Raw genomic sequence first — 17,940 nt, 5'->3', positions numbered from 1 at the left:
ACACAGAGAGATCTGACTGATATCACCAAAAATCTGTAAGCAGCCTGTAAAATTATTCTACGCTAGTTTAAGCAATGTGGTTTCATTTCTCACCTTAGGAATTTTTCAAAATTATAAGAAATCTAACTTTTTTACGTATTTATTGTTTTGCTTCCTCTTTCAGAATTTCCTATTCTTTTTTTTTTCCTAAATTCCTGAGTTGACACTGTTTTAAGTAACTCCTGTTGAGATTTTGTCCCTTTGAATACTGTACTCCATTATCATATTAGCCATTGCTTGGCTATGTTGTCATTATTTCTTTACATTTCATTCTCTTTGAACACTTAATCATTTTTGTTGTACTTCCCTGAACKCCCTTTGATTTGTTAATATATGTGTGATATTGAGATTCCCAGAACTGAACTTATTCTTACAGGTGTGATCACACTGGGGTCACACAGAAAGAAATTATTGTCTGCCTGCTGTGTGAGATCAATGTGACAGATTACTTGGTCTCTAGCAATAATTCTCATTTCATTTAAAATAGCAAGAAGAATGATCATTTCTGTCTCTTTGTAAGCCTAGTACCCAAGCACAGACATGTACAAACATCCATAAACACACACATATACATACACAGTACAGARAGACTGAACTATTTCCTGCCAGAAAAGAGTGCAATCTGTTGGYCTTTTTTGACAATCAAAGGCAGTTCCTGTGAGATATCGAAATGTTAAGTATAGAGCAGTGAAATTGGAAGAGGATGTCAAATTCAAATTTATGTCAAGAAAAAAAAAGAAAAAAAAAGTGGAACAGATGTATGGACATGCAACTCATTGTTTAGGGACAGGACTGTGTTTCATTTCCCTTGAATGGTACACCTGGTCGTATATTGCCCTGGTGAAATGCTGTTATAAAACATTTGGATGTGATAGTGAACTTTAACACCTTTTTGATTAAATAAATCACAAAGTATAACTGAGCATGGACTGAAAGTAGATAGAACATCTTGGGATACAGGGAGTAAAAATGCTCTCCAAAGCTGTCTACACTTAAAGCTAAGATCTGCCTCCTTGGCAGACTATCATTTTGTCTCAAACTAGCAGTGTCATGTAAGCCATGCCTTTTGTTTTAGCACAATTTTCTTTCTCTGTTCTTGTTCAGCCCGCTTTAAAACCTTTGGATTGTGTTTTGGGGGATCTCAGAGAGGCTGTCCCAGGAGAATTATCTTCACAGAAAAAGCTTCTGACTCCACTTCACACCTGACTCTAAGTGAGATGAAGCATATACTAAAGGATCTTGTTCCCCTTCAATTATATTCCTAGCTGAAACACAGTTCAGACAAGTCCACAGGAGAAGGTTATGAACTACAAGGAAGAAGTGAGTTTGTGGGATAAAAGTGACAATTATTTTTCTACATGAACAAAACTGAAAAAGACATTGGCCTTTTCCTTAAAAGGTACCACACTGCYAGTTCAATATTGATATTTTTATAGTCTTTCCAGCACAAATGTCCCAAACAAAATCTCTAGAAATATCATCAAACATTCTTTGATTTTTCACGTGAAAAAATTTTCACATCTGATTACTCCCTTTAAAAAAATCTGGAAAGTACTACAGCTTTCATGACAAATAGTTCTCCATGTCTGAAGTATAAAACTTAATCTGTGAGGAAGTATTTACCCGTATGCTGGTATTTGTCCATTTAAAAACCACAGCTTTTGCACCTTCAGGAAATTTAACAAGAACACRATGACCTACCCAAAACAGATCTGAGCTGCACATCATAGCATAAACTTGCATCACTTGAAACCACAGTGAGTACAAAAAGCTAATTTTGAAGATATTTTTACGTGCATTTTATGTTGGCATTTTGTCAGTTGATCCTCAAGGGGTAAAGAACAAAATTATTTTCTGCAAACATAGCTAGGCTTGCAGGCTGATTTAGGAGCTGACCTGGAGAAGGCAGAAACCAATATGTCTGCTGCCCTCTCCAAGAGATTCTGCCTCTGAAAAGCAGTTTTCAAATCACTGTTTTTTTAACTTTCTAAAGAGAGACATTGGATCAAAAAAAATAAATCAGGCTATACCCGAGTCTCTTCAGATAGGATCTGGCAGTGAGTTGATGGGTGACCACTTGACCCATTCTGCTCATGTTATACACAGTTAACTCATGTTAGCTCCTGTAATTCTGATTCTTCWTGTACTGTTTTCTTCTCATGTCACAGAATATATTGGTTTGGTTAGCTATCATTAACATACTTGCAGTTAACTTACTGCTTAGGCACATGAGACTCTGTTTTAAACCCTACTAAAGCTCTTTTGGTAGTTCGCTGAAGATCACCATGGAAGAATGAAGCACACAAAAGTACAACTTCTCCTTTAAAAATTTGTGATGCAGTGGCATAGTATAACATGCTTCAGTTTTTACATGAGGAATGTCAGCGATAGAAGCCTGTCTGCAGCCTAACAATCTGCATAAGCTTTTCATTGCACTRTTCTAAGCCCTTCTCAGTTTTCTATTAAATGCAATTTTTTAACTCTAAGAAAACTGATGAGTTTTCCTGATTATCTTTTTCAAGATATGGCAAATCTGTAAAAAAACTTAAAAATCGCTTGAATTCAAATAGATATTCTACCAACCGCTTTTCCCTGTTTTCTAATCAGTAACAGGAGAAAAATACAGTCAGATATTTTCCAGGTTTGGCTAGCAAGACATCAGGCAGACAATTTTTATCTTGTTTTGGATTATATGAATGCTATTCCTAGTGTATTTTAATGCTGATATTTCCATAAATATAATGAGTACAAAAAATATGAATTTATTTTCTATTAGCATAAACCTAATTCAAGGGTGTTTTGAGTATCATCATAATAAGTATATGCATGTTCACAAATATACTTGTGGAATAAGGCGCTAGAAACTAATAGTATTTTTACCATTATAACACTGGTGCTAATGAGACCACAAGTAAATCATCATCTCTGTTTCTTGATCCTCAATGTAATGATTGTATCATTTCTTACAACAGTAAAGTTCTTACTTTATTTGCCCTATTTTTTTGTTAAAAAACATACAAGCTTTAGTGGATATTATTTATACTTTGTGATGGAGTATAGGTCTCTGTTTGAACTTTAGCTCTCTTCACATGTACAGCCAGACAATAATATATAGGACAAATAGAATTAATTATGCTACTAGATATGCATGAAACATAATCTTATATTTTAGAGTAAGTATTCTTATTCAAGACTAATAATCAGGATTTTTTTTCCCTAACGATGGGGCTCTCTTATCTCTTTTCAACAGTTCTACCGCTAATCAAGATGATGCAAACCACCACCACATTACTCAGAGAACAACTGYGCCTCCAAGAAATGAGACCTGCACAAACAGAACAAACTCATAATTAAAGACATTCCTATGAAAATCCCCCAAATTATCAGCTTTTGTTATATATTCAAGATTAGATCAGAACATGCAAAATAATATGAGTAAAAATTTCTCCATGTCTGTAGAGCATTTTCTCTGAACTGGTAAACTAAAAGTTGGATATGGAATGATGTTCAAGCTAGAAATAAAATGGGAAAACAAGGACAGCACAGAATATCAGCTGTCTATAGACTCAGTAGATATCTATCTGGAAGCTTTAGRTGAATTGTGTTAATTTTTCTAAATAACATTCCCCAGTTCATTCTTTGTACGTGATAAGAACACTGAATGAAACCATTACTACTTATTGCCAAATATCAGGTTCTGAGTCAATTTGTCCATCAGAAAAAAAATTCTGACATCAACGTAACATTTATGGAGTGACATTTTCTGAACACAAGACCAAGTTTTTGAGAAGTAAATAATCAGGATTTTTTTATTGTTCATTTAATTACAATCTGTGTTTTGTATGTGCAACAGATGGGTTTAGTTTTCCACCAWTATACTTTTATTTTGCTGTTGTTGAGAGTTATGAATCAGAATGAAATCAAATAAAATTGTTTTGTGATTATTTCTCCTTGAAGAGTGTTTCTCTTTGTTGCTTTAAGTATGGAAAAAAACAAAACAACAAATGCAATAGTCTCTTATAGCATTAGAACCTATTCTCATTACATTTCACTGGACTTGAGACTTCGCCTCCATCTGATTTACCTCTRCTAAGTCAGTGTGCAAAACTGGACCCATACTCCATCTGCAGCCTTATTAGTGCCAAGCATTGCAGACTGATTAATTCACATATCATGCACAGTTCTTTTCTATATTTCAAAATAGCAGAACAGCATGACTTGTTCAAATCAAGTTCAACTTGGGAGCCACCATACTGATCAGATACTTTTCCTTGTAGCATCTTCCTGTCTTTGTTTTCCTGTGCCATATTTATACAGTTCATTATTCCTGTCAAAATGTAGAACTCCAAAAYTGTCTTTACTGAATTCTGTCAAGTTATCTGCTAATTTTCTGAACATTTCCCTTTTGGTCATTTCTGAAATTAAAATATATTTAATATTTAAATCATTAATGGAAGACACAGGGAAGACYTCAGCAGAACTTCTCCAAATACAACCTTCTAATTCGATAAATAGTCATTGTTAATTACTCTCTGGGAACATCTGATCATTTTGCACATATGCAATAATAGTCATCTTAATCTCACCTCTTACTTATGAGAGTGTCACACAAGGCAGTTTCAAAAAACTTTGTAAACTTAAAATATCTAACACAGCACATACATTCCTTCTCCTTTATCTGTAAGGCCCRTTATCCTATCACAGAAAGGAAATTGGATTATTCTGACAGGCTTTGCTCCCAAGAAATTTGTGCTGGTGGTTACTTCCCTCTTTATCATCTGCAGGTGCTTATAAATTGATTATTTGTTCCAGATTTTTATAAAAGGAAGTAAAGGTAAGCTGACTTACTTGTAATTCTCCATTCCTCCTTTTTCTATTTTTTTGAGGATAACTATGTTTTTTCTTTTCCCACCTTCCCAAAACTTCATCATCTTTCATGAGCTCTGTAAGGTTTCAGCATATCTTTAAGGTTTTAAGAGCAAATTTAAATTTTCARTGTAAAACATCTAACTTACGTGAGAGCTCTTTAATCTACTTTTCCCATTTCTAGACAGAATCTTAACCCCTTTCTTGCTGACTGTCAACTATTTGATTTCAGATGAACTTTAGTAAAATCTGAAGCAAAAAAGAACATTAAACACTTTGGTATTCTCACTATCATCATCAATTCTTCCTTCCCTCTGAGTAACAAAACAGCTCTTCTCTTTATCTTGCTCTTGATAACATACTAATGTACTTACTAAATATGCTCTTGTTACTCTTTATRACTCTATCTAGTTGTGTCTCATTTTATATCTCAGTGTTTATGATTTTGTCCACACATTTGTCCTTAATAATTTGACCTCACTTTCTGTGTTCTTTATATTTTTCTTCATGTAATTAAGGTTACTTAAGAGTCAGTACTTTATGAGTGCTAGGTTGTTTCTACATTTTATATGCTAATATGTATATTCTGATATATTAATATTTCAGTATTGGCACAGTTTGTGATTACACTTTTAGTATATCTCCTTCATCAAATTGTCGAATTGCCTTCATTCTGTTTTATTTAGACTYGTTTCTTACAGAATAGAAGTTGCCAACATTTTTAATTAATGTTCTATTAAATTTGCATATTCATGTTCTTTTTAATCTCATAATCTGGGAGTCAAGATTTTTSCCCATGAAAAATCTATAAAGGCATTGAAGGCATTTTACTTTTYTCTGTCCTATGGGTTTTGACCTAGTTCCCACAATCATCCAGAAATTTTCATTTAACAAATCCCCTGTTCTTAAACGACATACCCTGGATCTCTCCTGCTCCCTCATTGTGGCATGTTGCAATTTTTTACATTTTATTTTCATTTTTTTATCAATCTTTCTTTTTAATTAATTTTTTATTTTTTTATTTATATAAGGAGTCAGAGCTAATCTTGGACCTTGAGGATATGTAAAAATATGACATCAATGTTTAGGGCAGCCCAGCTATTATGTAAACAGTCACAATTATCCAGGAAAATTGAATTAATGGCCAACAAGTCTTTCCAATCTATGTTCCTAACATTTCAAAATTAAAGTGTGTGAGTTTGTTAAAATGCTTTTCTGCATAAAAGTGATTGTTTATATTTTTATCTCAATCCTGAATATTTGTGGGTAAAGTTTAAAGTTCTTACTACTTAATGAGTTTGTCATTCATTTATTAGCCAATAATTATTTCCAAAGCTGAGAACCCTGACTTTGTTCTTTTTTTTTTTAATTACATTTATCCTCTCTCTACAAAGATAACTAAAAAATAAAGGGAAGCATAGAAAAACAAAAGGTTGCTCAGATTTGCTGGGGATGCCTGAAAACTGTACATTTTGTGTAGTTGATATCCATACTTCATCTGCAGCTGGATTTATACCCTGTCTATCTTAGCCRGTACATAGAGATTGAGATGAAAGGGAAAAAAAAATCTGAATTATAACCTCATTAAAATGAAATAACAGCTGAAGGTCTTCGTATCATGATTCAGAAATATCCACCCCAAAACACAACACATACTTGACTTAGAAAATGTACTCATTATCAGATATCCATATGGCTTAATTAAAATCTGTTTGTAAAGAAGGRACACCTCCACAGCGAATTAATCAGATACTGTAATATGAATCACAATAGCAACTCTAAACAGCTATTGTGGTGAGAGCAGTGAGATGGAACTCAGCATAAACGACGTGGATGAGCACATCAGTGAGCTCGAAAGGATAGGGGCTTTCCAACGGAGGAAAAGCTGCCAAATACAGTATCCACTCAAGGACTGTTACATGAAAGTGGAAAGTGTCTCCCTAAAGCCAAGCATATCTAGTTGCCATATGAKTGGGAAAACATGAATAAATAGTTTTGTTACTCATAGAATGTTTTCCTGCTCATTACCTAAATCTTTYTCCTATAGGATTCTTTGGCATTTAATATCAYGTCTGAAGGYGTATTGCARCCTTTAWGTCAATTTAATCTGTTTCTATTCTTATATGTTTTCAAGAAACTTGTTCTCCATGATTTTCTATTGTGATATTTCTTTGTTCTTATTTTCTTATAACTGACCGTAATGTTCAACTGTTACTAGAGAAGAAAAGTCGTCTAGCAGAGAGAAAGAAAAGCAGTGTGATTTCCTGATCTGCATTTGAAACAAAGTCAGAAAAAAAAAGAGTATCTCCCTTTTTTGGTTGAAGTAAAGTAGATGTAGGAGAGAGGAATATCGTTGTTACCAACTTTCTTATTGCTGATAACACAGCACATACAGGCACAAAACATTGGGGAAGCTTGMGACTTCAAATTTGTACTTTCCACTAAAATATTTTTCATGTATTTTCTCTATCCAGACAAATAAGGGTATCATTGCAGCACAAGAAGGCATCTGCATAGTATCTTTGAGTGAGAAAAGAAAGCCATAAAACAGTGGTTGTGAACATGGACTAGCAATGTGAGGCAGGGACCCTGACTGCTGACCTATTTCATTCATACTTCAGGGTCTTCACAGCTATTTCATAAAAGTAGCTTGATTTAAGCTACTGCACAGTATGCCTATCCATATCGAAATCATAATAGAAATACAAAGGGCAAGAAAATTTATTTTCTTAATATTATTCATTCTTAGCAGAAGACATTAGGGTGTCATCCGTCTATTATCAACAATACTGTGATCTGGTTTATTTTGCATTATTGCYATCCTTTGACTATACACCTTTTTGGTGAACTTTCACAGAATTTTGTAATGCAAAACAGGAACAAACTGTTTATACATAATGTTGTACTTAATTGACATAAGGAAAAATTTTCAGTATGATTTCTTATAGAGTACAGAAATATTCAACAAAAGAAAAGGCAGCAGATTTTGGCCAAAATAATTCCTTACATAAAGAGTCGGTTTCTTCAAGGTAACAAAGACAAAAAATTGCTTTCTGAATATCATTCAGTGACTGCAATAGACATTATGGGGATAATGTTAAGATATACCTCACTGTCTGCTGAATAAAATCTACAAGCTTTTGGAGGGTGATCAAAAGGCTAAACTTAGCCACATTTTCGCTTACCTCTGAAAATACTCAAAATAGACTTCAGGTAAAATATTGAAATATGTAAGCTCATCACAACAACAGATATATAGAACAAGCAGGAGAAAGCACATAGAAAATTATGATATATATATGTCATACTTTTGTTCAGGATAATAAACCTGCCTMAGATATACAGCTCCATTCTTAGCTCAAACTGTGGAAATATTTCACCCATGCCCAATGCCGGTTTGGTTTCCAAGGCTCACACTCCACACACTCCAGAATCAAACAAATTGACATTTATAGGTAGTGTGCAATATATAAGCATGGCCAAAGGAAAGACAATTGATTGTCTATTATATTTATTTGTGATGTTTATTGAGTGAAGGCAATGCACTTCTTTAGTGAGGAGATTATCTTTAAAAGGGCTGGCAGTTTCATTCAGAAAGGAGTCAAAATTCTGGCTTTTACCAAATATTATCCAAGTCACTGTTGTCAGGATGTAAGTTAAAACCTTATGAAAATATTGCTTCCCACAAACATTGTCATGTCTAAGACAGACACAAACATTGTCAGTGCATGGAAACACTTTAAGCTAGGTTAATCTGATTTATTTTAGATGTCTACAATGGGAAAACTTAAATCACCTCCTTACAGTGTTTTTTTTTTTTTTTCCTTTGAATATAAAGGGAGCTTGAGGTAAGTAGCTAAGAATTAGACCTTTTTATTTTCCAATAAATGCATTCTGTTTAGATTATTCACCATGAATATCTTTCATCTACCTGTGCAAAAATGGTGATTAAGATTATATATTAGTATTATTAATAATGGAAGATGAAAAGTGTGCTTGACTAAAATTTGAGCCTTGAGACTCTCYGCAAGACCATATTTGCAGCCAGTGAAACAAAAAAGTTTAACATTAGGAGCCACTATGGGAAACCCTCCAGAGGATATGCACCCAGGCTGGCTTGTTGAATCGTATATCCATTTCTTTATACCATGTTAACAGCTCAGGAATGCTATCAGGCAAAATGTCTGCAAAAATTTCTTCTAGCAGCTTGTAGACTACCTGCAAACCTCCAGGGATCTGGGAAGCAATAGGATTATGAAGTTTCTAATGTCTTCTGCTTTTTTTTTTTTTTTTTTGAAATAGATATTTAATCCCTAATTCCCTCTTCTCCTTCTCCTGGGTAAGGTCAAACATTAGAATCATTATTATTCCAACATTTTCAGCAAGCTATACTCAGAGCTCAACTTCATTCATGTAAATCTCTCATAACTCTGTTGGTCTTAGCAGCATTACTGTGTACTTAATCAAAAGATAGCCTACAAACTGAGACCAAAAAATTGGCCCAAATTTCCTCTGTACTCCCTGTTCTGCCATGTAGTTTTAATACATAATTACTTCCTTTTTTGTTGAAAATACTWGAAATGATGCATAGTGTTGAAACCATAGTGTTGTTTTATGGTGTGCTTGGGAAGCTGCATAACAGAATACAGAGGTGTTTGATCGTGCAAGGTACACATAGTGTGGAGAGAGTCTGGTCCCACATCGCCTATGAGGAACAGTTCTTAGAGGAAATTATCCATGGAATTGGACCTTAATTTCACCTCAGAGGAAACTGAATGATTCCCTCCAAAATAAAGCCCAAGCATTTCGGCCTCACTATGGGATGAGAATATAGGCTTGGAAACAAACCTAATCACTAAATTAAATGGCATAGAAAATTGGTCCCGTGTTATTGATACCTATACATTATGGAGTTGTTTTGCATCACTTAAAAGCTAGGCGTACAATTTAAGCTTCTCATCTAGTTTGCTGACAAACTAGTCAATAGAGACACATGGGTACCTCAAAAAAAAAAAAAAATCCAATCTGTCTAAAACATTTATGTTCAAAAGAGAGGTAGTAGGATGGAGGTGTCTTTCACTCTTCATTGGCAATAAAGTAATCCTAGATGAATATGTTAAACTTGTCTACTTTCTGTGTGAACTGAAAGTAAATGAGATAAATTCCAGTTCTAAGCACTATTTAATTACAATCAAATTTTAACAGGGACCAGAGCAATTCATTCCAAACATTCTCTTTCTTATTGTTCCACCATGATGCTATTTAGAGGCTAYGCTATGATAGGAAAATTTTATTCTGTATGTTTTCTAAGCTAATCATCTCTTTAAAATACAAGGAAACAACCTTTCAGGTTCAGTAAAAAGAGAATACTAGCCAACAGTATATGTGCTCATCTACCAGATTTTCAGTGGATAATGAAACACACAACAAAGAAAATATTTTGCTGATGTGAATTAAGCATTTGTAAGGTTATGTATAATTTTAGGATTAACCTGAAGCTGAAGACTATCTTTTGATTTTTGCTTGGTTGGTTTGKTTTTTTAAGAAATTACACACAATACTGAATTTGAGATAAAATCACTTGCTATTGCAAGACCCTCTGATATCTGTCCAAATGCACTACAGGTTTATTGCAAAAGTAATAAGAAATGGAAAATAAACTTTTAGGAGAGACAGTCCATACCTTGCTACTATACAGCAGTTTTTCATTTTTTAGTATTTTTGTCAGTCAGTATTGTTAACTCCAAAATTCCTCATGTTGTTTTAATGTTGCTTGTTTAATATGTATAAATATGCAGTATATATACAAACACATTCAAACAAACATATGGCGGTTTTCAACACGATAGTGTATTTGGCAGTTCTCTTCTCCTCCTACATTCAGGCTGTTCTATATAATGGGCTCAAATCTCTGCTGACTACAGGAAATTATAGTTCCCTGTGCCTGGCAGCCAGCTTTCGCCTGCACTATTTAAAATCCCTCTCTTTCAGTCTCTCTTTTGACTGTTTATGGTATCTCTCTCTGGTACACATGTAAATACAATCTCTCAGCTTCCCTACCATGACTTGTCTCCTCTTGCCCAAAACAAACAAACATCTACACATCTGTATTTTTTTTTAGTTGACTGAGATTCTTCAGAGATCTTCTGCCTTAGAAATCCTTCTTCTTCCACCCCAAATTCTGTGGATTAATCCAGTACTATCTCAGCCTCATTTTCATCTCCTGTTCTGTCATCAGTGCTTTTCTTCCACTACTATTCATTTAAAATTAAAAAAAAAAAAATCCAAAAGAGACCATGAGGAAACAAGAATAGAAGTTTCTGAAATGAAGAGAAGAATTCAATCAGCATCAGCATCTGATTTCTGAGATGTCCACAGCAGTCAGGTTGATCTGATGCAAACCAAGAATCCTTCAGGCTGGAAATCAAGAGGGATGCTTCAAAGTATTTAAAGTTGCTTTAGCAGAACTATATGCCAACAAAAGAGCATAAGGTCCCCACAATTTCAAGGGGTTTCCAAAACACTCTTAGAGAAAGGGCCACATTTTCTGCAGTACCTCGGGAAGCAAGAATGGGGTGGCCAGGGAGACTTCAGGGAGGGCGAAAGTGAAGGAGAGGCGCAGTGAGCTCTCTTTTTCGTAGCTCCGAGGAGCTTGTGAAGAAACTTTGGAAAACGGCTGTGAGGATCTCTCAAGACGAATAGGATATCTTATTACAGAGTAATCTAATGATGTCATTTCCATCATAGATCTTGCCAGATCTCTCCATACTATAGCTAAAATGAAACTTTCGAAGTTCTATTTAAAACTGGGTGTTGAGGTTCAGATACAAAATTATGAAAAGAGTATTTTCTCCGATCAAGTACACCTGATCGTCCTGAATGACAGCTCATGAGTAAACATAGTGAATTAATACATCCTCCGTTTGCAATACACAGAAAAATTCATGACAATCACTCTAAAAATAAAAATAAATAAAAAGCCTATTCTTTCCTCATATAAATCTCTCAGTCATAGTCATTATGACAAGTAAATGTATACCACAATGAGTAGGGGTACACAGTCTAAATAGAGATCTGATCAGATCAAGAACAATTTCTTAAGTCCAAAGAAAACATACATGTTAAAATATGCTGTGTTGCCAAACCAAAGCATAAACAAGAACATATAACAAGATTATACAAATTATTATACACAGTTTTAATTGTATTTTTGTTTTTTTTTTTGTTTGTTTTTTTTTAATAGGCCACATTCAAGCATTTTATGACAGCACTATAAAACTGGATTCAAGAGTTTGACTCTCTTTAAATATTCACACAGGGATATTTTTACTATGGATAACACAACTCTGTTAAAATATCCCTATTCCCTAAATGGCATTTTAGAATTCTTTAGTCTTGTGAAAGCATATACTCTTTTCATTTTCTAGATAAAAGTAAATATACCTCTCTCTATATAAATTTTATGTATGTGTGTATGTATGTATGCGCATATGTATATAGGTATATAAATGATGAGCAAAACATTGCCCTGAATTATAGCTACAGGTTAGGAAATACACTTTCTATTAGTATTTATGGCAAATATAAACACTCAAGGAAAATATAAATACTCAGGCAAAGTTAAGTCTCACTGAAGTTTTCCCCGTTGGACTACTTGGTATTAAAATTTCTTTTGTCTATCCTTCCTAATTTGAATAAATGTTGCAAATGTTGTCCCCATTTAAAAATATAGATGTAAAATAATGGACTAWTATGATTTTATTTCCACAGATTGAGAATTTGGCTTAAAATGTACGTGTATGTCTGTTTATATGCATACGTACGTACATACAGAATCATAGACTCATAGAATCAGTAAGGTTGGAAGGGACCTCTGGAGATCACCTAGTCCAACTTCCCTGCTCAGCAGGGTCACCTAGAGCATGGTAGACAGGGTTGCATCCAGGCAGACTTTGAAGATCTCCACAGAAGGAGACTCCACAACCTCTCTGGGCAACCTGTGCCAGTGCTCCGTCACTCTCACAGGGAAGAAATTCCCCCTCACGGTCAGGCGGAACTGCCTGTGCTTCAATTTCTGCCCATTGCCTCTTGTCCTGTCACAKGGGACAACTGAAAAGAGTTTGTCCCCATCCCCTTGACACCCTCCATTCAAGTATTCATAAGATCCCCCCTCAGTCTTCTCTTCYCCAGRCTGAAGAGGHCCAGCTCTCGCAGCCGTTCCTCRTRGGGCAGGTGCTCCAGCCCTCTGATCATCTTCGTAGCCCTCCGCTGGACTCTCTCCAGTAGCTCCATGTCTSTCTTSKMCTGGGGAGCCCAGAACTGGACACAGTACTCCAGATGAGGCTTCACCAGGGCTGAGGAGAGGGGCAGCATCACCTCCCTCCACCTGCTAGCAACACTCTTCCCAATGCAAGACCATTGACCTTCGTGGCCACAGGGGCACGTTGCTGGCTCTCCATCGGGTCAGCCCCCAGCTTGTACTGGTGCCTGGGGTTATTTYTCCCTARGTGCAGGACCCTGCACTTGCCCTTGTTCAACCTCAGGAGGTTCCTCTCCGCCCAACTCTCTGGCCTGTCCAGGTCTCTCTGAATGGCAGCACAGCCCTCTGGTGTGTCAGCCMCTCCTCCCAGCTTGGGATCATCWGCAAACTTGCTGAGGAGGCACTCTGTCCCCTCATCCAGGTCACTGATGAAGAAACTGAACAGGATGGGACCCAGGACTGAGCCCTGGGGGAYGCCACTAGCCACAGGCTTCCAGCTAGACTCCACACCACTGATGATGATCCTCTGAGCTCTGACTTTCARCCACTTCTCAATCCACTGTCCACTCATCTAACCCACACTTCYTGAGCTTCTSYAGGAGGATGTTATGGGAGACAGTGTCAAAAGCCTTGCTSAAGTCAAGSTAYGCAACGTCCACTGCTCTSCCCTCMTCTACCCAGCCACTCATAGCCTAGAAGGCTATCAGACTGGTTAAGCAGGATTTCCCCTTGGTGAATCCATGCTGGCTACTCCTGATCACCTTCTTWTCCTSCATATGYCTGGAGATGACATCCAGAATGAGCTGTTCCATCACCTTTCCAGGGATGGAGGAGAGGCTGACTGGCCTAGAGTTGCCTGGGTCCTCCTTCTTGCCCTTTTTGAAGGCTGGAGTGACATTGGCTTTCTTYCAGTCCTCASGYACCTCTCCAGGTCTCCAGGACCTTTCAAAGATGACGGAGAGCGGCCTGGCAACAACATCCGCCAGCTCCCTCAGTACCCKTGGGTGCATYCCATCCGGGCCCATGGATTTGTGGATGTCTAGCCTGCCCAGAAGGTCTTTAAGTCTTTCCTCCTCAACCARAGGAAAGTCTCCCTTACTCCAKACTTTCTCCCTCACATCCAGGCTGCAGGATTCCTGAGGGCTGCCYTTAGCAGTGCAGACTGAAGCAGAGAAGGCATTCAGCAATTCYGCCTTCTCGGTATCCCTTGTCACCAGGGCCCCCACTCCATTCAGCCGTGGGCCCACATTTTCCCGAGTCCTCCTCTTGCTGCTGATATATATATATATATATATGGTATAAAATTAGAGAACAGAATAAATGAGGAACTTAAAATTGCCAGTATTAGTTTCAGTTGCTACCTGATTTCTGGAGATAGTCACCTTGTTAGAGAAATGTTGCAATAGAAGGCTAACTAGGCTCTTCTGCTGTAAACATCTGCTTATATTAGTTAAGCTCATAAACAGAAGTTTAGTGCAATTAATGTATGCAGCTTTAATGAAACATACAAAACAGTAATTGCAGCCATAATTATAATATAATTAAATTGCAATCATATAATTAAAATAGGCTACATAAAAACTTTGCCTTTGAAACAACTCAGAACAGCACTGTATCTTTTTTTAACATCTTGTATCTACTCTTTTATGATTTTTTTTTCTTCCAAATATATATGGAAACAATTCAATAGGAAGAAAAAAAAAAGAAGAAGTCATACAGTTTATCTGCCAGCTCTCATGGGTTTTTTGTGCATTTAATTTTCACCGTGCAAAGAGATACTCAAGTGCAGATACACCACTTATAGCTGTGGCCTTGTCAAATTTCATTATCAAAGCAAGTTAGGATCTGGTCAACACTTAGGTAGTAGGCCTCCAAGGAAAAGTCAGGTGCTGTAAGAAGCTGTATTATAGACTCCATAAATAGAGTCCTCCAAGTTGATTTCTCAACTGAAATGTTATGGGACATAGTGATTTGTTCCTGCTGTCACTGGAGGACCTGTAAAGTAGATATCCTGTCATTTATGGGTACCAAACAAACCCTGACAGTGTTGTAGTAGTAGAGAGAGATTTTTTCTTCTGCTGATATTTTCTCTCTCTCTTTTTTTTTTTTTTTTTTTTAGGGGTCATCATGCCTCAGAGGAAACTGGATTGGTTTATCTTGTTTATTCCTAGTATCAGGATGATTTAATCTGTCCTTCTAGCTGCTCAGTGACCTGTCCATCTTCTTATGTCATCTATGTTCCTGAAGGCAAAAAAAATTATGACAATTCCCATTAGTTTCAAACTCAGGAAAAAAGGAGGTTTGCTTTTATTTTGTTGTTGTCCCCGCCTTAAAAAGAAGGACAATATTTAAAAAGAGATATTGTCTTGTTAGCATCTCTCTTACATACAATCATATAATTTTATTAAGATCTCTGTTTTTCCTGCTTCAAAAAAAAATACTTTKTAAAAAAAAAAAAAAAAAAAAAAAAGACATAGCCATATTCCAAATTCCAAATGTTTAGTTAAGAAGGATCTTTGCTATCAGAACTCTCTGGTTTATTCTGATCAAGAAGCAAGCAGTTTATTTTCTTCACTGTTCTGCTTAGAAATGATCCAGCATTAAAACAAAATGTCATATACTTTTTCTGTTTCTTTTGTTTTCTTTTTTTTTCAAACTGATTTACTGAGAGTTGCAGAATCTAGCTTTGAAAGTAATTCTTTTTAAATATGAAAAACATAATAAATATTAGAATTTCTTATGGTTTTATACTTTCATTTGAATGAAAGCCGTGATCTGAAACAGGAAGGAAAATCAACTTTTATTGAAGTTATATTGAAGCATACTAAACACATGGTTTACATCAGATTTGAAAGACAGAAAATCATCAAGTCTTTTTACAGTTTTAAACATTAAGTAAGAAAATAGTTGCAGGAAATTATAACACAAATACAAATTTCTGGAAGAAATAAGTAATAGAAATTTGTTAGAGCCCTTGATTTAAGTCTTCAGATCATAGGGAATTTTGCTTAAAATACATGAAAAATTCCAATCGGGTTGAAATGCTGGGAATTCAGGAGTCCCACCTTCTCTTTTCTCCATTCTTTTCTCTCTAGTTAACTCCATGTAACTTTAGAACTTCATTCCTGAAACTTCTAGTCACTGAAGTGGGCCAGGATTTTCCCCTTGAATTAGACTTCTTGGTTTATCAACCATGAAGATGATCTCCAGAGGTCCCTTCCAACCTTACCAATTCCATGATCTAAGTTAAATTATGAACAGTACAAACAATTTACCAGTAGACATGCTAAAGATAAAATCATCTGAAGGTGAGAAAGAAAAATGACATCCTAGAAATCCATTTTTTGAGGGGAGAACATTAAATAATGCTGTGAAATGTTAAAAAAGCATAGAGTAATGACCTAATTATGATTGCTGAATTATCCCAGAACAGTTTATTACCACTATAGCTTCATTTTTCCTTATTATCAACTCATAACTGTACTACTGAAAATACTAAATTAGAGTGACAACTGAAATGGATATCTATTCATATGAGGAAATATTTATCCCTGACTACCAAAGACCCCTGAGATTATAGCATCTTTGTTTCACGGATCTTACTTACCTGCAAAAATAATAAAGTTACTTTCATCTCAGAGCTGTTCTTGAAAAGAATCAGAAAATATTTTCAAGCTGATAGTTTCTTTGGTCCAATAAATAAGCTATATGCACATAAGAATTAATTATCATTGATAAGAGAAATGTTCAATAAGAAGTTTGTGATAAAAATTTATGAAATTTTTAATGTGAAAAATACAATACCATTTATCTAAGGAAAGTGGATCTTCTTGCATAGAAATAACACCAAGTACTAGAAACTACCTTTTTCAAGAATTCCTTTAGAAAACATAACTGATAAGCACCCAAAAATAATGGAGAATATAATAGTCAAAACTCTCTGATGGTTTGTTTTAARAGAGGCCTGCATTAGCAGTAGCAATCAGTAGCTCTGAAAACAAAATAAAAGATGTATACTTTTTATCAGCCTACAGATGGGAAACTAAGGCAACTAAGTCTTAATTAATTTTCCAAGGTAATATCTACTAACAACTCAGATGAAAACCTTTGAGGTGTCCTGATACCCTGTGGGATTTTTGTATGTGGGATGTATTTATTCCCTTAGTGCTAGCAGACGATAAATAGATAGATAGATAGATAGATAGATAGATAGATAGATAGATAGATAGATATAGATAGATAGATTCTTGAAAGTACTTAGCTATAATATATTAATACATTTCACAAGTGATATTCGAACAATGATATTTACAAGATGAAATAATTAACATAGTGTCACTTTTGAAACRATGATTAGTAGTCCTTATGAATGTAGGCAAAAAGAATAATTTCAAAATCTTCACCAGTCATTTTGTATGTGCCAATATAACCTAATCTGAAGATCTTTTTTTTTTTTTTTGGGGGGGGGGGAGAGGGAAAGAATCTTTCTGTTATCAGCAGCAGCCAACTATTAATAGAGAACAACCACTAAAGCAAATATTCATAAATATACACAGGATGCTGAGTGTCCAATAAAATCAACATTTGACAGACGGTGTCTATGTAACTCACTGCTAAACCAAAATGTTTTTTGATGCATTCATTTTAAAAGCACAGTATAAATACCAGTGAAGTCGCAACAGGAGGCAAATGCTGAGTAATTCCATTTTCACAACAAAAGAAAAGCAAATAGCGAAAAAAAAAATAATCAGAGTATAAATACTCTAAGCTTTTTT

Source organism: Rhea americana, unplaced genomic scaffold (genome assembly GCF_003343005.1).
Source record: "Rhea americana isolate MKP2758 unplaced genomic scaffold, rheAme1 scaffold_3, whole genome shotgun sequence".
NCBI classification, from domain to species: domain Eukaryota; kingdom Metazoa; phylum Chordata; class Aves; order Rheiformes; family Rheidae; genus Rhea; species Rhea americana.
The sequence above is the reverse complement of the archived record's forward strand: the minus strand, read 5'-3'. Positions refer to the sequence as shown.